Below are 25589 nucleotides of genomic sequence, written 5' to 3'. Positions count from 1 at the left end.
AGCGGGAGGTTAACTGAGTACACATCCCCTCGAAGGATGTTGCTGTTAGTCCCTTTTGAGCAGGCCCCGATATCGCCATCTGAAATCTAATAGCAGCTTCTGGCTCCTCCCACTGCATTAACTGCGCAACTCGCGTGAACTGGTGTATAAATGTATCGACATCGGAGGTCCCATCAAACGTAGGTGTAGGTAGATTCGCCCTTTTTGATGCCTTCATTAGGTGTACAGTTTATTCCGCCATATGATTCACATCAGCTGCTATGGTTCCCATCTGTCTTGTAATCGAGCTATTTCCAATAGCTGCCCTGGTTCGCGATGATATTGGTGAGGCGTGGGGTGTCGACATCCTCCTGTTTTATGTGGGTTCTCTGGTCTTTCTCCAGCAAGATCCCACTGCTGCCACCAATAAAGTAGTACTCGCTAATGATGCCACACCCGACCGTCGAGATTATACGGGAGCTACCCTAAGTCTGACTAAGCTGGACCGAAGACTGGCCCTGACGAATTTGGACCGAACACAGGCCCGTAGAATCAGACCGAATACTGGCCTCGTAGGATTAGACCGAAGACTGGCCTCGTAGGATCAGACCGAATACTGGCCTCGTAGGATCAGACCGAATACTGGCCTCGTAGGATCAGGCCGAATACTGGCCTCGTAGGATCAGACCGAATACTGGCCTCGTAGGATCAGACCGAATACTGGCCTCGTAGGATCAGACCGAATACTGGCCTCGTAGGATCAGACCGAATACTGGCCTCGTAGGATCAGACCGAATACTGGCCTCGTAGGATCAGACCGAATACTGGCCTCGTAGGATCAGACCGAATACTGGCCTCGTAGGATCAGACCGAATACTGGCCTCGTAGGATCAGACCGAATACTGGCCTCGTAGGATCAGACCGAATACTGGCCTCGTAGGATCAGACCGAATACTGGCCTCGTAGGATCAGACCGAATACTGGCCTCGTAGGATCAGACCGAATACTGGCCTAGTAGGATCAGACCGAATACTGGCCTCGTAGGATCAGACCGAATACTGGCCTCGTAACCTGGTTACCGGTATACCCCAACACTGTAACTCACTGAACAAAACTCTTGGAAGTTAGGGTTACCCGGCTTCAGGCATGAAATTATCCAACTATCATTACACGTCTAGTTCCTATTAGTTGGCAGAACACTTGTCTGGCTGAGGTGGTGCACTAGCGTGGATGCAGCTGTGGTTCACTGTCTAATACCACGTGCCTACGCACAGCGTTACAGACTCGCCAAATCTGTCTGTCGTCCCTCGAAGCCTTGTGTGGCTGCAGCTATGAAACGCAGTCTTAAGCCACGGCTTATGAGGAGAAGACAGAACAAATAAAGCTAGTGCTCCCTACTAGATAGTCTGCTATGAATCAATTAACACACTTTGAGAAAGTGTAAAAGTTTATTCACAAATATCAGCACAAAGCACAACACGAGCAGACCGCTCTAACAACACGATTGCATGTTCTTATATACACACAAAAATGGCAAAAACTAAGATAATTGGTTAAAATAATATAGGTCAATTTCACTGACTGTAATTGGTTACACACATGGATAAGACAACAAAACGATAAGATCCAGTCAAATCTTACCACAAAAGTTAGCGCAAAACAAACAAAACGAGTGTCTATTACCTCCGCTTTACAAGTCCTCTCTCCGATACGCCCGCTTATTACCCATAAATACCGTAAGCTAGTTCTAACACACATCAGCCGCAACCACGGTGCTCTACCGCACAGAATGCTCCTCCAAAGCGAGTAGTCTTCGCGATCTGACCTGACCCTCGTGATCGACTCGAACTATAGCCTATAGTTCCGAGCTGATTTTCTCCCAAAGGGCCCTTTTCAGAGCCACCACCTTGTACAAGAGTGTTGTTCATCTGGCTACGAGCGTTTACTTCAATGTCCAACGCAGTGTCAGTAAAGCAAATGACGGTGATATTTTTTTAACGTTTTTTATGAGATTATTACAATAATGAATTATAAGTTTGGATGACTACAGAACAATGACTACGTAGTACAGATTTTCTAAAAATTTATATAAATATCACAACTTCGTGATATTGTTAGCTATGCCGTTTTGAAACGTAAAAAAAATTGTGCTTTGGTTTTATATTATTACTATATAAATAATATTGGTTATTCTAATAATATCAGTGCATTTTACTTCTAATATTGGCCAATATTGCATTTCTCTTTTTGCAGGAGAGATATAAACATATAATCTTTTCCTTTCATTATTGCTATTTGTTGTATATAATAACACCCACACCCAGTACATTACAGTTACCATTGCAGTAATCCTATTTGACTGCTAATATTGCATTTCTCAACCATCAGTACCCTTTCTTTTTCCAATATCACTCTGGTCGTGGGCTGTATGACAGTGGAATTTCTAGTAATAAAATATAGTGAGGAACATAGGCCTTTCATGGTTTTTATTTTTATGTTAATAGAATGAGGGACACAGGCCATCAGAATTAACTTTATAACAGAGTGTAGACCATAGGCCATCACGATTATATTTATAATATATTAGGGTGATGAACATAGGCCCTCATGATTATATTTATAATATAATAGAGTTAAGAGTATAGGCCCTTATTACTATATTTATAATATAATCAAATGAGGAACTTTGGCCTTAATGATTATATTTATAATACAGTTGATTGAGGAATATAAACCTCATGATTATATTTATACAGTATTATAATTGAGTGAGGAACATAGCTTCATGATTGTTTATTTACCATATCATTTAGTGTATGTAGTAGTTGTCTTCCCTCGTTCACATATACACGTGTATTGTATCCGCATTATCGCAGTAGGATTATATATTAGGTTATGTAGAAAAGTATAACATTCACGCTTGCTTCTGGGCAGAACAACACGAGATTGTTAATGACTTAATAGGAAAATCTATCGAACGCATCTAGTCTAGTGGCCGTGCTAAATCAATCTTACTACATGGTGGCAGCGAGAGGAGGTTTTCAGCAATGTTATGGGAGACAGTGAGCATAGCGAGGAAGAAGATGCCGCTCCTGTGGTACATAAACATTACTCAATTCCAAGATTGAATCCACCGGACGAATTTGACTTCAATGACCCAGGACAATAGACTAGGTGGAAAGCCAGATGGCTCAGGTATCGGAAGGCAAGTAGATTATGTGAGCAAAGGGACAGAGAACAGATTAACATCCTTGTTTACATGTTAGGCCCTCAAGCAGAAGATATCATTTTAGCCAAAGCTATCCTGGAGGATACACACGACAATCTAATTAATGCTTTCGATACATATTTTGGTGTTCGTACTAATACGATAGTAGAACGCCGAAATTCAACAAGCTTGCTCAAGGCAACGATGGCATGGACGTATTTATCAATAAACTTTATAGACAAGCTGAGTATTGCAACTACGGTGCATTGAGAGAAGAACTCATCCGCGATAGATTGGTTGTTGGCGTTACTGAGGATTCGCTGAGCAACAAACTACAATCAGAATTAGATTTGACTCTCAACACTGTTGTAGACATTTGCAGAAGTTATGAATCAGTAAAGCAGGCGCAGACGGTAGTGAGACCTGGCATTGAAGGTTCGTCGGCATCAGTAGACAGCTACATTTGAAAAACTGTAGATCTATGAAAGCGACCACCAAGAATGCTAGGCCCATAACGGCTGGTGCCGCTAGTTATAACCCTAATTCAGCCAGTAAACCGAAAGCCTGTCACAGGTGTGGAAAAGGCTTCCACCCGAAATCATCATGCCCAGCTATCAAATCTGTATGTAACCAATGCCGGAAGATCGGACATTGGAAATCGGTATGCAGACAATTATCTAAGGTTTCAGAAGTTCAAGTAACCGAAAATATCTTGACATCACATTTCCTAGGTGAGGTCAAGCCGGTCAAAGTAGACAATCGCAGCTGGTCGGTGAGAATAAATATCACTTTCAACAACTGTCCCGAGGTTGTAAATGTGTTCAAACTCAATACATGTGCTGCTGTATCTGTATGCAGTGTAGATTCTTTCGGAGGTAACATTCATAAACTGTCTAAACCCGACAAGCAACTTGTTGGACCCGGTAACACTCACTTACCTGTACTAGGCTATGCCAATGTTAAGATGCGCATTGACAACCGACACATTGTTGAGAAAGTTTGTATAGTTTTTGATCAGAACACTAACCTGTTAAGCAAGGATGCCTGTATTTCTTTAGGATTGGTTACTCGTGATGTAAACCATGTTTTCAATGTTAACACTGTTTCTGGTGATGTTGTAGGGAAACATGATTTTAAATCTGAATACCCTGATGTTTTTTGTGGTTTAGGCAAGCTCGCAGATCCATATACGATACAGATACGAGACGATGCGAAACCAGTAGCGTTGCATATCCCGTACAAAGTATTGATGCCCCGTTTGCGGATCGTAAAGAAGCAGCTGGACGATATGGAATGAAAGGAGGTCATTTCAAAGGTGACCGTACCTACAGACTGGTGTGCGGGCATGGTCCAGGTTCCGAAGGCAGACCAGAATCAGATCCGAATTTGTGCCGACCTTACAAATTTAAACAAGGCCGTACGGCGTGACACATATCCAAGTACGTCAGTCGATAGCTCGCTTGCTAAGATATCAGGTGCAAAGTTTATGAGCAAGCTTGATGCAAACTCAGGCTATTATCAAATTCCGCTATCTGACGAATCTCGGCTACTCACGACATTCGCGACTCCTTTTGGGCATTACTGCTACAATAGGGTTCCATTCGGACTAGTCAGCGCCGGCGACATCTTTCAACGGTGTATATATAACATTCTCGAAGGTCTTGACGGTGTCGTCTGTCACATGAACGACTTATTAGTATACAGCTCTGTCAGCGAACAGGAGCATGATGACCGTGTCCGCAAAGTGCTCCAACGCCTGAGGGCGGCCGGCATGACACTTAATGCGGAGAAATGTTGCTTCAGCCAACGCTTCACAAAATTTTTAGGTCATTTGGTAGATGCAGAAGGCGTGAGACCCGATCCCGATCGTATCAGAGATATTCAAAATCTTGCTGACCCGACAAATATAGCTGAACTACAATCACTCTTAGGTACCGTGAATCAGTTGGGAAAGTTCTCGCCGCGTATCACTGAATTGACGATACCACTTCGTGCTGTCCTCAAGTCGCCACATTGGGTCTAGGATGTTGCCCAAAAGCAAGCCGTGTCTGACATTAAGTGTGAATTGTCGAAGGCTCCGTGTTTAGCATGGTACAGCATCGACAAACCAATAATCATAATGTGTGACGCTTCCAATCAGGGTCTAGGAGCAGTTTTGCTACAAGTGCAATCCGATGGCTCCCGAAGGCTAGTAGCATGTAAATCCCGATCTCCAACCGAAACCGAACAGCGTTGGTCACCTATAGAGAAAGAGGCACTAGGTATAGCGTGGCCATGTGCTAAGTTCGATAGGTACATTCTTGGCCATCAGGACGTGACAGTCGAAACTGATCACAAGCCGCTAGTGTCCATATTTAATTCGAAGGCGGTAAACGGTCTTACGATTCGCATTCAAAAACAAAGGTTACGTGCAATGAAGTACACTTTTGTGACTAAACACGTACCGGAAAAGTCGAATTATGTGGCAGATCTGCTTTCACGTCGACCAGTAGATAGACCAGACGTCGAGGACAAAAAGCTCACCGATGAAATTGAGGTGGACACTATATCGTCTCTATCGCAACTACCAGCGACGGACCGCAGGCTTAACGAGATTGAACACGCACAGCTGGAGGATACAACATGTAGGCAAATCAGGCAATACGTGCGACATGGTTGGCCATTTTACTTATCAGACTTGCAGACGAACCTGAAACCATATTGGCAAGTTCATGGAGATCTGAGTCTGGTGGACAATGTTCTCATGTATATGGACCGTTTGGTAATACCTCTTCCGATGCGCACAGACATTCGTTCTAGATTGCATTGTGGCCATCAGGGCATCACAAAATGCAGAGAGAGAGCCCACCAGTCAGTCTGGTGGCCAGGCATTTCTTCCGAGATTTCCGAAATGATAAAGTCATGTAGAACATGCCAAACATACTCTAGCAAAAAGACTGAAACGTTGCAACCGTCAATCTTCCCCGACCGCCCATGGCAGCGTATAGCCACCGACATGTTTCATTGGCAAAGCAAAAACTATGTACTAGTTATAGACTATTATTCTAGGTACATAGAAGTGATAAAGCTAGATCCAATCGATAGCGACTCCGTGATCAACGCACTGAAGTCCCTATTCGCTCGTCACGGTATTCCACAGTCTGTCATATCTGACAATGGTCTACAGTACGCTAGCCAACAGTTCAAGAAGTTTGCTGAAGAATACAATTTCGTCAGCATAACCAGCTCACCGAGATTTCCACAAGCTAACGGAGAAGCAGAGCGTGCCGTGCGCACAGTTAAAAATCTGCTACACAAATCATCCGACCCGTATAGAGGGCTACTAGCGTATAGGAACACGCCCATACATAACGGTTATTCTCCTGCCGAACTACTTATGGGACGCCGTTTAAGATCGGACATACCCGTTGATCCAAAGACACTCCACCGAATTTTCCTGACATGGAGATAGTCAGGCCGAAAGAGCAGGATTACAAATGAAGAGAAACTTCGACAGCCGCCACAGAGCGAAAGAGTTATCTCTGTTATCGCGAGGTGATGACGTGTACATTAGGGATCTCGACAGAGAAGGTGTTGTTACCAAAAACCTTCCAGGACGCTCGCATGAAGTACACACTCAAGGCACCAACGGCAGCGTACGTCGCAACCGTCAAGCCCTCTGCCGATTGTCACCGAACAATCAGGACACTGTCGAACCGAGCACTCTCCCACTAGTCGAGCGTGAGGCCGGATCCAACACTGCAGCAGTACGACAACCTATGTCAATTTCTGACAACCAGCCCACCAGTACTACGCCGCAGCACTCGCATACGTAGACCTGTAAAGCGCATGGATCTGTAAGCAGCCGATAATTTATTCGTTGCTAGATCTTGTACATATTATACTCACTCTTGTTATTCTCAGTTTACGGCTTACATGTTTGCTCCGTTCGACATAGTTTGTAATGCCTTCCTTCTGTATGCCCAATCAACATATGCCTTACCTACTTCTTATTTTGTATTAAGGGAGATGTTGTAGTAGTTGTCTTCCCTCGTTCACATATACACGTGTATTGTATCCACATTATCGCAGTAGGATTATATATTAGGTTATGTGGAAAAATATAACATTCACGCTTGCTTCCGGGCTGGACAACACGAGATTGTTAATGACTTAATAAGAAAATCTATCGAACGCATCTAGTCTAGTGGCCGTGCTAAATCAATCTTACTACAGTGTAGAGCACCAGTTTTTTTGGCATACAATATCATATGGTGAAAATATTACGCCTAGTAGAAAAATGGTATAATATTACAGAGTACGTAACATAGGCTTACATGATTATGTTAATATTGTTATGGAGTGATATATACAGAGTTTATGGCTTTTTATAATTAGAAATGTAGGCTTACATGAACACTTGTATTTAATTAAATAGAAGAATGAAAAAGCCTTTAAATTTATCTATATTACTTTAAGATAAAGATATGACTGAAAAAGATGGTTTTTTTGCGTATTCTAATTTAATAATTCGTGTATTATCACTACTAACTTTTAGTGAACGTTCATTCGTCAGATCTTTTCATTTTCTTTCAAGTTCAGCAGAGCGGTTTGTGTTTTCCCAACGGCGTGATTTCGCAACGACGGTTTTATTTAAACAGCAATAATTGCATTTGCTTTAGAAGTTGTCTGTCCTTTTTAGAAATTTCATCCGATTTTGCGGAAAAGTGCGGAACATAGGGCCTTGCGGAACATAGGGCCTTGCGGAACATAGGGCGTGCAGAACATAGACCTGTCACCATTAAAACTTGCTTGCTTTACTTCTTCGTTAAGAAAATCGAAGGCATGAAAGGAGAGTGAAAACTTTCGAGACAAGTAACTCAACATTCGTTTAATATTAAGGCAGTAGCCGCTAGTTTGCGTAAGAGTTGACATTGCTATACAGAAATGTTTGAATACGTGTAAACTGTTACACCAGTTTTCCCAATCTTTTTCATATACCGATTTTAATTATTTGTGACCGTTGGCAGTTGGATTAATCCAGTGTCGTATAGTTTCACAGAGTCCCGCGACCTACAGAAGCGAATACAGGAGCTCGCTCCGGGTTTAGTAAAACGCGTGACGAGGCGTGATGGTCAAAAACACTTCTAAATAACGTAGAAGCATTCTAGAACACTCATAGATGATATTTTGATGGTTTTCAGTAGGGTCAAAAATTTTTCGTGACAACGCGTGATGGCTAAAATCGTGCAGAATCATCATAAAATCGTTCCCAATGGCTAACCGGATGCATTCTACGTAATATCTCGACTGACCAAAAAAATTTTTGAGAAAAACATTTGATCAAAATGTATTAAAATTGTTTAGAAACACTTAAAAATTGATTCTACATAGTCAGGAGACATATTTACAGTGCTTAGAAAAAAATTCGACCTGTATTAGCCTGAAAATATTCAACCGTCACGCGTTTTACTACCGTTTTGGTAAAAAACGGCGACCGTTTAGTACGACGACGGTCACGTTATAGTAAAAACGGCAACCGTTTCGCACACGTTTTACTAAACGGGTTGCCGTTTTAGTAAAACGCGTGATGATTTAAAACACTTCAAAATGACATCAAATCTTTATAAAACATTCCTAGATGATATTTTGATGGTTTTTGGTTGGGTCAAAAAATTTACCAAAAATTGCGTGACAACGCGTGACGGTTAAAATCATGCCAAATCATCGTGAAATCGCTCCTAATGGCTTACTGGATGCGTTTTACGTAATATTTCGACAAACTTTGAAAAACGCGTGATGGTCAAAGTCGGTTTAAAACAACTTTAAAATATTTACAAATGTATTCTATATCGTCAGGAGTCATATTCACTCATGCTTGACAAAAATTTCGACCTGTATTAGCTTGTAAATCGTCACGCGTTATACTATGCGGCTACCGATATAGTAAAACGGCGGCCGTTTCGCACACGTTTTACTAAACGGGTTGCCGTTTTAGTAAAACGCGTGATGATTTAAAATACTTCAAAATGACATCAAATCTTTCTAAAACACTCCTAGATGATATTTTGATGGTTTTTGGTTGGGTCAAAAAATTTACCCAAAATTGCGTGACAATGCGTGACGGCTAAAATCATGCCAAATCGTTGTGAAATCGCTCACAATGGCTTACCAGATGCGTTTTAAGTAAGATCTCAACAAACCAGAAGTAATTAGTCAGATTGCTACTTCAGTCAAGTTCCTAAATGATATAATCGTAAACCCAAACCTATATACAGAGTCCCGTAATGATTGTTTACGGGAGCTCGCTCGTTTGCAAACAAACAGGCAACGCCCTTTTTATTTTATAGAAGTTACTTGTATAATGGAGAGGCCGCAACATCAGCCAACATAATTTACTCCTATTTGTGGTTGCTCTTAAATTGATTGTTATATTATACACCAATTGAAAAAGGAGAGAATATCCTACAAGAAGCTTATAAAAAATGTTTTACTTTAAATATATAACCGTTATGAAGCTAAAATTAAAGCACTTCTCACCTAAATTGGCATATAGCTCAAGTTCTGATAGGTTTTGTATTTGTAACCAGTTTCTGGTTTCTGTTTCTAGAAGAATTGTATGTTGTGATGTTTGTGTTAAAGCCTTAGGTGCTGCTGCTAAACTGATGTAACAACATAGTGGCTGTTGACAATATTAATTTGAATACTGTATGTGGATAATTTTCATTCAAAACATGTAATATGCAAAAGATATTGTATACAGTATCGCAATAAATATGTAAAACTAGGCTGAGGTCAGCAGTTACAGATATTATGATTATCTGCACATGATTAAATAAAATAAAATTTATGTAGCAGTAACAAACAACAAAAACTAAACAATATTGCAGTAAAACGTTGAATGGTGTTAAAAAGGTTTACGCTGCATTCGCAACACTGGTTTCAGGTGAGCAATTGGATACTACTAATATTTTGACAATGTGTCAAGATGAATGATATTAATCAAAGAAAAATTTAAACATAGAGGGAGTAATGAAAAGAAAATTCCACTTAGAAGGCGCACTTCAGCTCTGCTTCTCAGACCTCAACAGACGCTTTAAGCTAAGAGTTAATTGATGCCGCCAACTCTGTACACAATATCTCACATTGAAGCATTCCCAAAGCTCACAGGCGAATCATTCTTCAGTACTTCAGTGGCTTTTCTACACATGAAGTGCATATGTACCGTGACAAACTTATTCGCAAGACGATGCGCTAGCTGATGTTGGCAGTTTGACGGTGTCAGTGCATGGCACCCTGCTGCCATGGCAAAAACCGCATCCTTATCTTGCGCTGTCTAAGCTAGGCCTCATCCGCCCTTTTCTCTTTTGTTTTTGGCCTAAAACAAAAAAATTCTAAACACAACCCAAGCAAACGTAAGTATTTTAATATGCATATTACAGAAATATTTAATGTGATTTAATCCATGATTTAATGTGCGAAAACACAACCCACTGTAACAATTGTACCAAAATGGGTAAAAATGTTATTCTTTACAAAAAAAATGGCAGTATGTATAATTACCCGATTTAGTCTTTTTTGAAGGTCAATAACCTTGCGTTTGAGTTGGTCAACCTCCGAATGACTGGTATGATGGACTAGAAATAGAAATGAGAATGACCATTAAGGAATATACATGGAGCTTCTTTAGAACAACCTATAAAATTCAATTACTCAGCTTTCACTCTGTCCTGTGCTTCTCCTTCTTGTGTCTAAACATATGATCTCCGACAGAGAAACTATGGAGAGACCTGCAGGCATGACCAGGCATTCAGCTGCGAGAAGAAAATATCATTGATGTTTAAGGTGGATAAAAGGTTAAATGACAAACATGTCACAACTGTTAGTATTTGGTTAGCATTTTTGGTAGCATCATTCCGTTAGTATTTCTTCAACCAGACAAGCAGAAGAGAAAGTGTTAGCTGTTTGGTGATATGTTAGCCATATCATACATTTCAGGGTGCAGTAAGGTACAACTCATACTAGTATTAGTTGTGATGGTAGCAGAAATCTATTATTGAAACAGATGAATCACGTGCATTACTACTTACTAGTGATACCGTATGCCGCTATCTACCACACGCACAGCAGTTACTTAAAATACGTACCATTGTGCTGAATTGGCTGAATGTGAGAAAATAGAGCATGGCAATAAATTGCAGTCAATATAAGGAAATATTTGTTACAGGCTAAAATGTTAGATGAAATTTGATTAAAACTATACCAAGTCTCACCAAACTGTCCAACACTGCCAGAATCATGGAAATCAAGGCAGTTAGTCGTGGCCAAACGCTATCGCTGGTTATTTGACAACAATCTATAAAACTAGAAATTCCCTTGTCATACAGCCCACAACCAAAGTGATGATGGAAAAATGAAAGGGTACTGCTGGTTGAGAAATGCAATATTAGCAGTCAAATAGCAGTGCAGTGCAATAGGAGAACTGCAATGGTAGCTGTAATGTACTGGGTGTTATTATGTACAACAAACAACAATAATGAAAGGAAAAGGTTATATGTTTATATCTCTCCCCTGCAATAGGAGGAATGCAATATTAAAAGTAAAATGGCAAGCTGCTGTATAAAATACATAGTTAGAAAGTTGGTTGCGCTAAATGTAGAATGGTTTTGACACCGATCTGTAACGGAAAGCAAGCATGTAATGGCATTAGCAAGCAGTGAAACTATTCGCTGTTCGCTCTATGCTTATATATTGAATTTCCTTGTGTTTTATAAAAGACGCCCTGGCTGTGTATCGGCTCTCGTGGAGAAATAAATATTTTCTGCCCTTGCAAATTACATCTAACAGCAGACACATTTTAAATATGTCAACAAACTAGGAAACATGTGAGGGTAAAAATTGGTCCGAATGTATCAAAACTAGTTGAAAACTGACAAAAAATTTAAAATTTATTAGAAATCGTCATGAGTCATATTTGTTGTATATGCGTGCGTCTGCCTCGTGCCCGTTTGTATTGCAGGACCTTAGGTTATGCATGACAGTCTGGCACAGAGGGGTAACACCGCGAGTATGTGGATATATAGGTGTTGACCATGTGGACTGCTGCGGAACTATAAAACCATGTGGCAGACTGCAGACAGGGCTTTTCCCTTGTGGGATATTTGGTGAGAGCATGTTTATGAATATTAACACGTGCTTGAAAAAAACTTCAAAAATGCTTAAACTTGCGATGTCATCCAGACTAAAATAGTAAAGGAATTTACTAAAAAACAACATAATATAGGCATATCGTATTAAGAATAGTTGTGTACAAAACAAACAAAACCTTAGTTTACTTATATTAGCCTATTAATAATACTTAAACTTGCGATGTCATCCAGACTAAAATAGTAAAGGGATTTACTAAAAAACAACATAATATAGGCATATCGTATTAAGAATAGTTGTGTACAAAACAAACAAAACCTTAGTTTACTTATATTAGCCTATTAAGAATACTTAAACTTGCGATGTCATCCAGACTAAAATAGTAAAGGCATTTACTAAAAAACAACATAATATAGGCATATCGTATTAAGAATAGTTGTGTACAAAACAAACAAAACCTTAGTTTACTTATATTAGCCTATTAAGAATGCTTAAACTTGCGATGTCATCCAGACTAAAATAGTAAAGGGATTTACCAAAAACAACATAATATAGGCATATCGTATTAAGAATAGTTGTGTACAAAACAAACAAAACCTTAGTTTACTTATATTAGCCTATTAAGAATGCTTAAACTTGCGATGTCATCCAGACTAAAATAGTAAAGGGATTTACTAAAAAACAACATAAAATAGGCATATCGTATTAAGAATAGTTGTGTACAAAACAAACAAAACCTTAGTTTACTTATATTAGCCTATTAAGAATGCTTAAACTTGCGATGTCATCCAGACTAAAACAGTAAAGGCATTTACCAAAAAACAACATAAAAAACCCAAAACAAACACAAACCAAAGTTAAAAACCATATTGTATAGTAAAAAAGAGAAAAATTTATTGCTTGTTAAAATTTTCTTTTTTTTTGTAACTAAAAAAAGGGTTCAAAAATTACAAAATTTGGTTTTGTTGAGTACTGACTAGCAAATAAGATTGCAATAAACATTTAAACCTTTGCCTGAAAATCTTTTAAAATACAACAAGGAAAACAGGTGTTAGAAACCACTTATCATATCTTGCTGATACTCGTTGAGGCTGGTCTCAATTTCTGGACAAAGATGCAATTTCCGTTTGTAAAATTCATAACATCTTTTCATGCAGTGCACATGTGCATACATGTAATGATATAAAATTTTTCCATCTTTTGGGGTTCCTTTTAACAATGTACCAACAATGTTATGGGGAACTTTTTTAGTTTTAACTATTTGTTTTTTACAATGCGCACAAGTTACATAGGATTTGGTAATGGTTGTTGTATATCGTAAGTACATATAATTTGAATTTCTATGTACTTTACTTAAACATTTGTTTCTATTCAGTCTTATTCTCTCCTTTTGGCATGGTTTTTTGCTTCGAGCTGCCCGATTCCCAATTATTTCTTTCCTACTTTCTTGCTTCTGTTTGCATAGCATTGGACCATTCCAAAAGGAGTTAAGTTTTTGTTGTTTAATCTTTAATGGCAGCTTTGCCCAATCATCTGGATCAACATGAAATTTTTTTTTATGAATGGGTTTCAACTGATATGGGCCTGTTGAAATTATGCTAAGCTCAATGTTATCTTTTTGTAAATTAACTTGTTTTGCTACATGTTTACAAAACTTGATTATATTGGTTTTACGATTCATACCAGTTTTTAAAATTTTGTTAATTGCCTCGTTTGGATTATTGAAATACTGTTTATCGTCCCTTAGTTCAGCTTCAACTCGTCTTGGATAAATTACTCCAGTTTTAAAACGATTATATTGTGACTTTTTGAACCATAAGTAAAACCCTGGAGCAAGCTCCTCCCATGATTCTTTTAATCGATCAAGTGTTAAATCAAAACTTTCATCTTCTTGATTAATAAGACAATCTGTGTCAAATAATATTGTTTTTAGTATAATGCTAGAATTTTTGGTACTACACATTTTAGTTAACTGACGAGATAAATTATCCTTGACATGTTTTGAACACAGAATTAGTTTTGTGTTTGGAAAAATATTTTTAAAGCCGTTATACATTGCCATCTGGCCATCACTCCCAAGAACAATTTTGCAGTTTCTTAAATCTGATTTAAACAATGCTAAAACGGCAGCAAAAATTTCAAAAGCTATGGTGTCTTGTGTGTTAGACACCAAAATTGGTCCCAAAACATGGGGTGACTTTCCCTGACAATTCATTATTAAAGGATGTTTAAAAACTAAGGGCGTGACCAAATACTCGGTGCAGTTAAATGTTGTGTCGATCCCGACAATAGAGGATAATACATTTTTTTTAGAGACCATAGCCATTAGATCTAGTTGCCACTCATAACCCAAAACTATAATTAACCGAGGATGTTCTCCAACAAATAAAATACCAGAATTCTGTTTGCGAGCAAGTTTTAGCAATTCTTTAATATCATCATCATAACGCTCGTCTTTATTGGCATTATAGAATTGTGACAGATTACGGGGTATGTCACCACTAGATTTTAAATTCATTAAACCCCCACTTTCCTTAACCATTTCATGCATTGCATACTGTGGTTTTTGGGTGGGCAATTTATCTTTCATCTTTGCGATAACAGATGGCTTTGTTTTACTGTAAGATTTGTTAGAGTTTTTTTGGCTATTCCCATGACATTTATTTTTAAAAATAAATTGCTCAGTATTATTTTCAGAGTTGCGCGTATATGTAATGACAGAAAAAATTGTAAATGTATTTTTACGTTTTGCACTGGAAATTTTTTTTGTGATTTCTGGATTATGAACATTTGTAAAATACGTAGTGGTTATTTTATACTCAGATTTGGTTTTTGATTGCGTTTGCTTTTTTTTCTTGTTTAAATAAATATCCCGATTTGAATTGTTTTTATAGACTCCCAGCCCATCACACTGCAAGTCTTTTCTGAATTTTAAACCTCGACAATCAACTACAAAATTGATGTATCTCTCTGTTATTTTAGGTTTATAAGGTATTACTTTACAAACATTCGAGATATCTGAATTGGTTTCTAATAGAATATCTAAAATTTCAGACCTTTCTAACAAAGAATATGAAAAAACTTTAAATTCTTCATGTAAAACAGATTCTATTTCTGTTGAAACATCAGAATTGTAATTATCAGGGCTTGTTGTTAAAGATATATCACTACTAGGCACTCTGCAAGGTGATTGCCCAAGTACGTCTATATTATCGATACTTGAGCTGTCAAAATTATTTATTGTAAAAGATCTTTCACCACTGGGCATTCTAACGTGTGATCGCTCGAGCACATCGTCATCTTCACTATTTGAGTTATTAAAAATTTCATTGCTTATTTGTGGTGGTGAACTATTTACTTTGTTTTTATTCTGCTTTGAAAAAGTACAATCATTAATTAATGACTTGCCTTGCACTTCATCATCTACCTTCACAAATTGATCACTAGACTTATCATGGGTTTCCTTATCATAAATTATTTCTTGTGACTTGGGCTCAAAAGAATATTCATTTTCCATATTAATAGTTTCATTTTTAACATTGGCAATATTTTTATTAGTTGAAAAATTAGGTGGAAAAGTATAATCGCTTGTTTTAACATCAGAGGCCTCTAGTGTTGCTTTGTGACGAGCTAACTCTTGTTCGGCTACCATCGACAACAAATCAAAACCAAAGGTTTCTTTAGGCAGAACTTTTATTGTTGAAAAACAATGATCTGTGCAATTTAAATTTTCAAATAAATCAAATTTAGTGGGTTTGAACGCCTCGGTCAAACTGAGGTCGGCTGCATAGGTCATACCTACATGATCTACTTGTTTTATATTTTTAACCAATGGTAAAAGAGCATTAGCAACAAGGGCGTCGTAGTGCAATGGCGTTTGCCGGCATAAATTGATTACCTTGAGAGAGCCGATACACTGCCAATTGTCCGGCTTTGTAACAACCGGTGATTTGTACTGTTGATCATGAATAACAATAACTATCTTCAAGCTGTTGCTTAGTAAATAAAAGGCCAAATCCACAATATCTTGAGAGAAGTCTCTCATATTTTCATACCTTTGTATTTGCTCCAATGCCTCTGGCAAAGAATGAATATTTGGCAGAAATGACCTATAAATAGCTGCCCAACCTGATGCCAATTCCTCTCTCATCATCTTGGTGTAGTATCCCACACAGCCTCCTAAATGAGTGATAACACTGTGCAGGATACAGTGTCCATCTTGTGGACTTCTGACAAGTGCCTGTCAGAAAAAGGAAACATACATTTCGATAGAATCTACCTGAAAGTCAAGAAAATAGCGTTCCTAATATTGACAACTTTAAAGGTTAATGGATCTTATTGAAAGGTTAGCTTGCAACATAATTCACATTACAGCTATTTGGTATCAAAAGGTTCACCATGTCTTACTCTGCTATGTTGTAGGTGCAAAATATGTGCAAAACTGATTACAAGCTCTTAAAACATCAAAAACAAACAGTTAATCGCAGCCGTCACGAAGCTGCCATAGATTAGAATATCTTTCAAAATCGGCTCAAATGGGACGTAGTTTAACAAGATGGCTTCTGTTTACACTTTCATGCAACCTAATTCGTAAAAATATTTTCATAAATATACTTAACGCATTCGATAAAACCATGTCTATTATCCTTACGCGTGTATTTCGTCATAATCGTAATGCTGTCATTTTAGCACTGGTATCTCAAAGCCTACCGCCAAAACAAGTTCTACATTTTTACTTTATCTCAAAGGAGTGCATTTCATCCTCTAATGAACATGAGGAGCCTGTTGGTCACCTGCAATAGTCGAAAAGTGCTGCATTAATTGTTTGCGCGATTTGGCAGAAAGTATGGGTCACATGATCCAATTACGACTAGTTAATTAGACTAGGCTCAAATGAACTGTAAGGTAGAGAGCATTTATATTTGATGCAGGCTTTCCGGTAGAACTCGAACTATTTGACATAAACTAGTGTTAGACGTTTTATATCAAGGCCTTTATTGGCCTTTCAATTCATGTAAGAATATGACGTGTCAAAACAATAACCAAATGGATCGACTATGTCAGAGAAAAAAAATTTATTTTGATCAACGGCAATTTCGTGATGGCGACGATGAACTTTTTGTTTTTGAGCTTTAAAGAGCTTGTTATCACATTTCCACGTACTTTGCACCTACGACACAGCAGAGTAAAACATGGTGTATCTGTTGATACGAAATAACTCTAATTTGAATTTTGTTGCAAGTCAACCTGTAACCTATGGAACAATTTCGTATTATTTTACTATGGAAGATAGCTACATAACCAATAGTAGTGGTAACAATGGCTTTTTATGGCAAAAATTGGTCCTACTTTTCAAGAAAAGGCAACTCCAACTAACAGATAAAGTTGCATGCAGGGCCTTGTCCGTCTTTGAACCAGCTGTTGTTTTGCAAGATATGCTTCTCAGGAGAGTAACTCCACAAAACAAGATTTGTCAAGTCAGGCTAGTTGTTGCCCTCTCTTAAAAAAGAAGGGGCTACAATATGAACACGCTTTAAAATACCTTACAATAGAAGATTGAGTCACTAGTAAATATTGAATATTTTGTGCTTACCATCCCTTCAACAACATCATTTGGGAAAAGTTTTTGAGTTCGTCTCTGTACTTTCTTGGGTCCCTATGTAAAATAATGTATGCATTAGTAGAGTGTGTCAGATGCAAGAAAATTAAAAAGTTATTAGACTGTAACCTAGCCAATAGCTCTTGGTCTTCGTGTAGTATGAACCAAAAAATGTGCATTAGGTGATACTGAGGCAAATGGTGTATAATTGTTAATGCACTATATGTTACTCGTGTACAGTAGATAACCAAAAGTTTTTTGTACTTACAGATAGAATGGGTGTGAGTGTTAGAGGTGGTCTCCAGATATCATCCTGATGAAGTGAGTATGCAGTCTGCAAAACAAAAAACTCCTTTCTATTAATAAATCATTTCTATTAGGTTAGCATAAATGTTTTTAGTTCATGGTGTAACATAAGGTTTAGTAAAATGTGTGACGCGGTTGCATGATGGCTAAAATCATGCCAGATAATCATAAAATTCTTCCCAATGGCTTACCAGATGCATTTTAAGTAATGTCTTAACAAACCAGTGATTTTTTTAAATGAGAGAGGAGACATGCTTATTTTAAAGGGAAGTTTTCTTTAAAGCATGTGTGAATATGACTTCTGACGATTTCAGCTAGTTTTAATACATTTTTGACCAATTCTGACCCTAACTCATTTTTGCGAGTGAGAAATATCTCAAACTAGATAAATGCGTGAGGGTCAAAATGGGTAGTAAAAGTATTAGGAGCTAAAATAGTCATGCTTGCTTGAGAAAAATTTCTCTCTGTATTAGCTTGAAAATAAATTAAACTTGGAAACAAAATAGCTGGTTTGTTAAGATATAACTTAAAATCTATCTGGTAAGCCATTGGGAGGATGACGATCTGGCATGATCTAGCAGTAACTATCGGGGAAAAGTTCGGGAGCACTTAGCGATGCCCCCATTGTTACTGAGGTGTTGAAGCAGGACGCTAGGCTAGGAGTGACCATTTGGAAAACAGCAATCGGACAGTCTCAAATTGATAGGGACTTACAGACCACTTTTGAGAAACCATAAGGTGAGTTGTGCAAGACATGACTTAAAACTTGGAATATTTTGACATGATGGGTGGTCCTGTCGATTGGTTTAGTTTTTGTGTGGGCTGTTCATCGGATTGGTGAAATATTTGGATGCATACTTTGGTTTTTGCTCATAACTACGTGCACGTTTGTTGTTTTTTTGTGTGTGTGTGGCCTATGACCCGGCTTTGGCAATATCCCACTAAAGGACCCCTGTGTTATATACGCTAACTTATCACTCTATGGAAATTGAAATCTATATGCGTGTTACACTTCGCTTAATTTACTTACTATTCCTGGATTCTCAAACATTTCTTTCTTAGGCTTTTCAGGAGCATTATTAACTGAACTCTTCCTCTTTACAGGTTTTCTTTTAAGCGTTGGCAAGATGTAATCACCAAGCTTAAAAGGTTGCTGTTTTGGTCTAGACATCTTCGAGTCTATAATATTGAAATAAGTTCAAGAACCATGACAACAAAATGTACAATGTTGTTCATTTGTAAATTCTGTAAAAACAGACTCAAAAGAATAAACACTGAAGTTTCAGCCAATCTGTTTAGTAAATAGTATTATATGCAGGGGCGAATCTAGGAAAAAAGTGTGTGGTGCAAAACTTGTTTAATATATCTAGAGTGGGAGGGGGTGCGCGGGGCGACCCCCTTACCTGGCCTCGCACTAGCGGAACTTTTTGAAATTTAGGCATCTTAGAATGAAGGAGAGGTGTGTTTGAGCCCAAAAAAGTGTAATCATTTATTTGCAGCAAACAACAAGTTTAGAGGTAAAAATTGACATTAGATATGATTATTTAAATTGGTGTTTATAATGTTTATTATACTATGTATATCAAGATTACATGTAAACAGAAAGTTAACAGACATTTATGCAGTAAAATAAAACCAAGACAAAATCAATCACAAAACCTCAACAGCCATTTGGTTTGGCTGTGCAGAAATTAGCCATAATTTCTGCAAACTACCACAAAAAATGTTTCGTAGTATTAGCTACATAACGATGCTATTATAAAACAAACATATTAGGGCATACTTTTTTGAGTTGATGTTTTGTCGTTGAAAGAAATGATCCAAAGTTCGTTCTTGACCTTTCTTTTGAGACATTTTGCTTTTAGAATTGCTTGTAGTGCTTCTTTCGAAAAAGTTGTGGCTCAATTGGGGATGTTTATTGGGACCACTCTCATTTGTTTATAAGCTAAACAAATTCAGGTCAATGTTATTAAAACTGATTCGTTATAACAAGCTCTACTAGGCCGTTTTTGTTCATTTCCTCTCAAAGCAAGTTCTCAGTGAAATGAATTTTAATTTACTCAATTCTTTGTAATAAAAAAAGTGGACGACAAGTACGACACCGAGTTTCCACCATTGTCGTCGCAGAACAAAACCCTTAAAACGAAAATGATAGCCCTGAAAAGGGCTGAGGTGGTTGGTGAGACTACTGGCACTCAAAAATCGATTTTGACTGGTGAGTCCAGTAGCCCGAGAGGGTCACTGTCGTCCCCGATAGGATCTACCGATGGGCGAATGGTCTTGGACCCCACTTCATGCTTGTAAAAGCGAATGAGCTGTCAATCAGTGTGTACCCGTATTTGTAGACGTCAGAATGCGTAAGAGTTGATGACGTCTTTTCTAAGCCTATAATCCGGCAGCTTCAAATTGCTAACTCAACGGATCTATATTACGTTCATCGCAATTCAGACAAATTTGAATAGTCATTTATAAGGCGCACGCTTAACACTTGTTCAATGTAGAGTATATGTATGTGTGATACTAGCAATTTTTTTATGTTAACCATTTATTACCATATTGTTCTAAGAGTTGCATGCTACTATACAAACACTAAAAAAATTATTAATACTCGTATTGCGTGATTAGTTAGTGACAAATGTTATCGTTTTTGTATTCGAAATATGTTATTGTGGAATTGGTTGACCTGATTACTGTGCAGCCAATCAATTGTGGATTTTTCTTGGGATTGCTATATAACCTGCCGGTTTGATCATTGTTGGTGTGTTACTGCTTGGTACTGAGAGATATAACACCAATAAAGATACTGCGTTCTTTACAAATAAGCTCTGCTTGAGTTTGAAAAGCAAATAGGTATAACATTCTTGTCACTGTTTCTGACTTTAGCATTGTGATATTAGCCAGCGTATCATAGCTGCATTCACTATAAGTGCTATTGACCGAACATCAAGAATTATTGCGCTTGGCTTGCTAGGGTGTAATAGTTGAGAAAAGACACCATCGAGTCTGTTCATCAGCTCACCCACAAGTCTGCTTATCGGCTCACCCACGAGTCTGTTTATCGGCTCACTCTCGAGTCTGTTTATCGGCTCACCATCGAGTCTGTTTATCGGCTCACCATCGAGTCTGTTTATCGGCTCACCATCGAGTCTGTTTATCGGCTCACCATCGAGTCTGTTTATCGGCTCCCTCTCGAGTCTGTTTATCGGCTCACCCGCGAGTCTGTTTATCGGCTCACCATCGAGTCTGTTTATCGGCTCACCATCGAGTCTGTTTATCGGCTCACCCGCGAGTCTGTTTATCGGCTCACTCTCGAGTCTGCTTATCGGCTCACTCTCGAGTCTGTTTATCGGCTCACCCGCAAATCTGTTTATTGACTCATCAAGTTTGTGTGAACTCGCTTTTGAGTTGGGAGTTGTCTATCCTTGTCGAGTAGAATTTACTTCATCTTGATGGATTTTAAATCTTTTTTTTAAATTTTTTGCCATATTTATGGTGGTGCATTTGCACCATATGCACCACAGTAGATCCGCCCCTGATATGTTACCACGATTGTACTACATTTATCTTATAGATATATTGATATTTATAGTTATTTTTACTTACCAATACAAGTACTTATGTCAAATTTCAAATAGAATTTAACAATGGAGTATTTTGCTGAAATGATATGACTACAGAAGTTGGCTTGAAACTGAATATATCTGTATACGTATATATTATCTTTCCTCTGTCTGCATAGACACACATGTAGCAATTACGCGGGTCTAGTAAAACACGTGATGCGTGAAAAAGGTGCGTGATTGTCATAAACATTGAACTGAAAACCCTGGAAAAGGCGAAGGTGATTCGCGAGTGCGGACATCCTGCAGTCGCCATGTCAAATTTGCTTTTGAAAAAGTATCATTGTGTTCAATGTGAAAAAGAAATCTAATTACATATTTAACAGCTTTGGCAGATCACGAATACATCGCTAAATGAAAGGAACAGACTACCGAGATTGCTATTACTCATTTATGTAAGAGACAGATGGGTGTAGGTGCGCAGTGCTATTGCTATTTCATCAACTGTAAAAAACGCAGGAATGGACTTTCAAAGGAAATGGCATGACATTTCATAAGTGAGTCACTTTTACTACCAGTTCTATTAGTATTGCTAAAGTATACTACTACTACTAGTTGTGCTACTACTAGTTCTACTAGTTATTTACGTAGTTACTACTAGTTAGTACTGCCATTAGTTTGTTCTACTACCCTAGTCTCTCGGTGAGTGGTAGGCGATCAGTGTCACTGCTGACTGTACAAGTTTGACTGTATGTTGTTGGTGATTACATAAATTTATAAGCTAGTGAGTGAATTTTTCTTCCTTCAGAAGGAAGGTTTTATTATAATTTAAATTTGAAATTTTTATTATATTAATATTTAGGAGTAGAGATATATCCACTTAAAGTAGATATATCTAAATTTCTTTCAGAAACCTCAAACAGCACGAAACGGCGAAAGCTGCCACAGCAAGTGCTTATGAATATGTCTGAAGCTTAGCAGAAGATGTTGATGTCAATCTTTCTCGTAATGCATCTGTGTCAATGGTTAGTACTTCTTTGCATTATTTCTGCAATTTGTTTGTTGTTATTTCTATTGAAATAATCTAATAGATGCAATCGATTTTTTATCTATGCTTGATTAAGAAATTTCCATAAAGCTTTATGCCTAAGATGTGTGTGAATCACTTCCAGTGAAAATTGTCACATTTTCATTTTACATAGCGATATGGTAGCATTTTGACCTATTTTATTTTAGCTTATTCTATTAGCTGTATTGTTGTATCTTAAAGGTCAACTTGCAACAAAATTCACATTACAGTTATTTGGTATCAAAAGATTCACCATGTCTTACCCTGCCGTGTTGTAGGTGCAAAATATGTGCAAATCTCATTACAAGCTCTTTTTAAAGCTAAAAAATAAAAAGCTTATCACAGCCATCATGAAACCGCCGTAGATTGAAATCTGTTTATTTCTCCGACATAGGCATTACATTTGGTTATCGTTTTGTCACGCTGTTTTCACGGAAATTGAAAGGTCAATAAAAGGCTCAATCTAAAATGTCTCGTAGCACTAGTTTATGACTATTACTTTGGGTTCTACAGAAAAGCACGTGTGAAATATAAATGCTCGCTACTTAACACTTTTGTTTCGGCTTGGTCTAATCGTCTAGTCAGAATCTGATCATGTGACCCGTGCTTTCTGCCAAACAGTGCGAATAATTCCTGCAGAATTTTTTGTCTATCACAGATGACAAACAGGATCCTCATGTTTATCAGAGGATGATATGCACTCCTTCGAGCTAAGGTGAAATGATTAAACAAACTTTTGCGGTAGGTTTTGAGATAGCAGTGCTCAAAGTGACAGCATTACAATGGTGATGAAATAGAGGCTTAAGAACAATGGACATGGTTTTATTTAATGCGTGAAGTGTATAATTAGTGGAAATATTTCGACAAATGAGATTGTGTGAAAGTGTAAACAGAAGCCATATTGTACAACTACGTCCCATTTGAGACGTTTTGGAAAGAGGTTCTAATCTACGGCGGTCTCGTGATGGCGACGATTAACTGTTTAACTTTTAAGAGCTTGTAATCACATTTCTACATTTTTAGCACCTTACGCTTACAACACAGCAGAGTAAGACATAGTGAATCTTTTGATACCAAATAACTGTAATCTGAATTCTGTTCCAAGACAACTTTTAAGGGTATTAGCTTTTATATGAATAAGACATTCATTTTGGTTGATTATATGTAATTGTTATTATGTTAATTGATGCTTTTGTTTGGGTGGTTGGAATAAGAATCCTACTGTTACTCAGTTTAAGGCTACCTTTCGCAAACTTATCAGCAAATGTGGCGCAAAATCAGATGCTGGTAAGACAGGTAATGTTAGTGCTCGAGACGAGATTCTCATCATACAGGCTACTCCAGAAGTTAATCAGTTTTTGGAGCTCACAATGATTACAGATGTCTAATTTCTGTTATAGGTAACAGTACATTCAATATAGCTGGATACAAAGTGCGGTCATGTAACATTGGCCGTCAGTCCCTGGTTACGACTAAGTCAAGTATCCATTACCGACATCTCTATACTCTACCCGAGCTACAAAACAATGGAGGATTGGCGTGTCCATCAGACGGTGTCATCACAATCCTGCTAGTTACAGAGCGATACTTTCGAATTAATGCAAAGCCAGATCCACTCCATTGCGTGGTGTATGTTACCAGTAGTGTAGGATCTAGTGATGTGTTATGCCTTGGGAAACACCTTATGGACACAGCAGATGGCATACCAAACAACGCTTCATTGATGAAAAACTTTATTCAGTCTTTCTATGATCTCAGACAGCATAATTATGCTAAAATCGTACATTCAAACTGCAAGGTGCATCTTTGCGGCATAAAATACTAAAGTAGTACTTTTTAAAGGGCAGTAATAATGTAATTACTATAATATTCATCTGTAGATGTTGTTGTACTCCTATTTATAATATGATTTAGTTGTAAGACACTCTGACACTGGCTCAATCTCCGGTGGTATCCAAATCTCACCTCTCAATCTCATCTCTCAATTCACACAGTTTCTGTAAGGCTTACTTATAGGTTTAATCATATAATTACACTAATCCCTGCATATCCTTGTTTGCATTCTTTCGATTATCCTCTATTACAACTGTTTTTAATTTTCGTGTAGTTGTTGCAGTAGTTTATTCCATTTTTACAGATTCTACATATCATACATTCATGAGCTATTATCACTTACATCTTAAAAACCGTTTCTGTTTTTTCAGCATGTGTTGTTTTTATCAAGATACTTCATGTGCTAAGTTTCTCCATTATGGTTTATGCATATGTAATATAATTTTAAATATAATGGAACAGTGGTTATTTGCCTGAATATATCATTTGCTGGGTTTATGCATCTGTAATACAACCGTTTGTATGAATAATGTGGTCCACGGAAATCTATTTCACTTCCAGTTCTCATTTATTATAATCCACTCCATTTGTCATCAATAGGAATTCTTCTTTCAGGCATTCTAAACGCTGTGTAGGAGTAGTTTTCATTACCACCAGGTGGAAAATATATTTTCGACATGTACGTTTATATCATTTTTCACGGTTTGTTTACATACGAAACTAGAACACAATTAGCTCTCCAATATGGCGCTTACATTACGTTTCGCTATCAAAGCAAAAGTCACGTAATTACCATTCTAGGGTTTGTGAAGTTCAAAGGTCATAAAATTACTCCCAATGGCATTCTATGTGTTTTTTAAATAATGTCTTAACAAACCGGGGAGTTTATTTTCAAGGTAAAACTATTTG

General features: G+C 37.8%; 1 protein-coding gene and 1 long non-coding RNA gene across 2 annotated transcripts in view; both read left to right on the top strand.

Annotated features, from left to right (window-relative positions):
- The first annotated feature begins 7967 nt into the window (after positions 1-7967).
- Positions 7968-25589, top strand: part of LOC137391211 (uncharacterized) — a 51575-nt gene continuing 33953 nt past the window's right edge. The window contains exon 1 of the mRNA XM_068077611.1: positions 7968-8041. The gene's annotated coding sequence lies outside the window, so the exon portion shown is untranslated. The remainder of the gene's footprint in view (positions 8042-25589) is intronic.
- LOC137391698 (uncharacterized) lies at positions 22094-25090 on the top strand. The gene is made up of 3 exons (XR_010978154.1): positions 22094-22335; positions 22689-22803; positions 24248-25090. It is a non-coding gene; the product is annotated as an uncharacterized lncRNA (long non-coding RNA).

This window comes from Watersipora subatra, chromosome 3 (genome assembly GCF_963576615.1).
Source record: "Watersipora subatra chromosome 3, tzWatSuba1.1, whole genome shotgun sequence".
Taxonomy (NCBI): Eukaryota; Metazoa; Bryozoa; class Gymnolaemata; order Cheilostomatida; family Watersiporidae; genus Watersipora; species Watersipora subatra.
The sequence above is the reverse complement of the archived record's forward strand: the minus strand, read 5'-3'. Positions and strand labels throughout refer to the sequence as shown.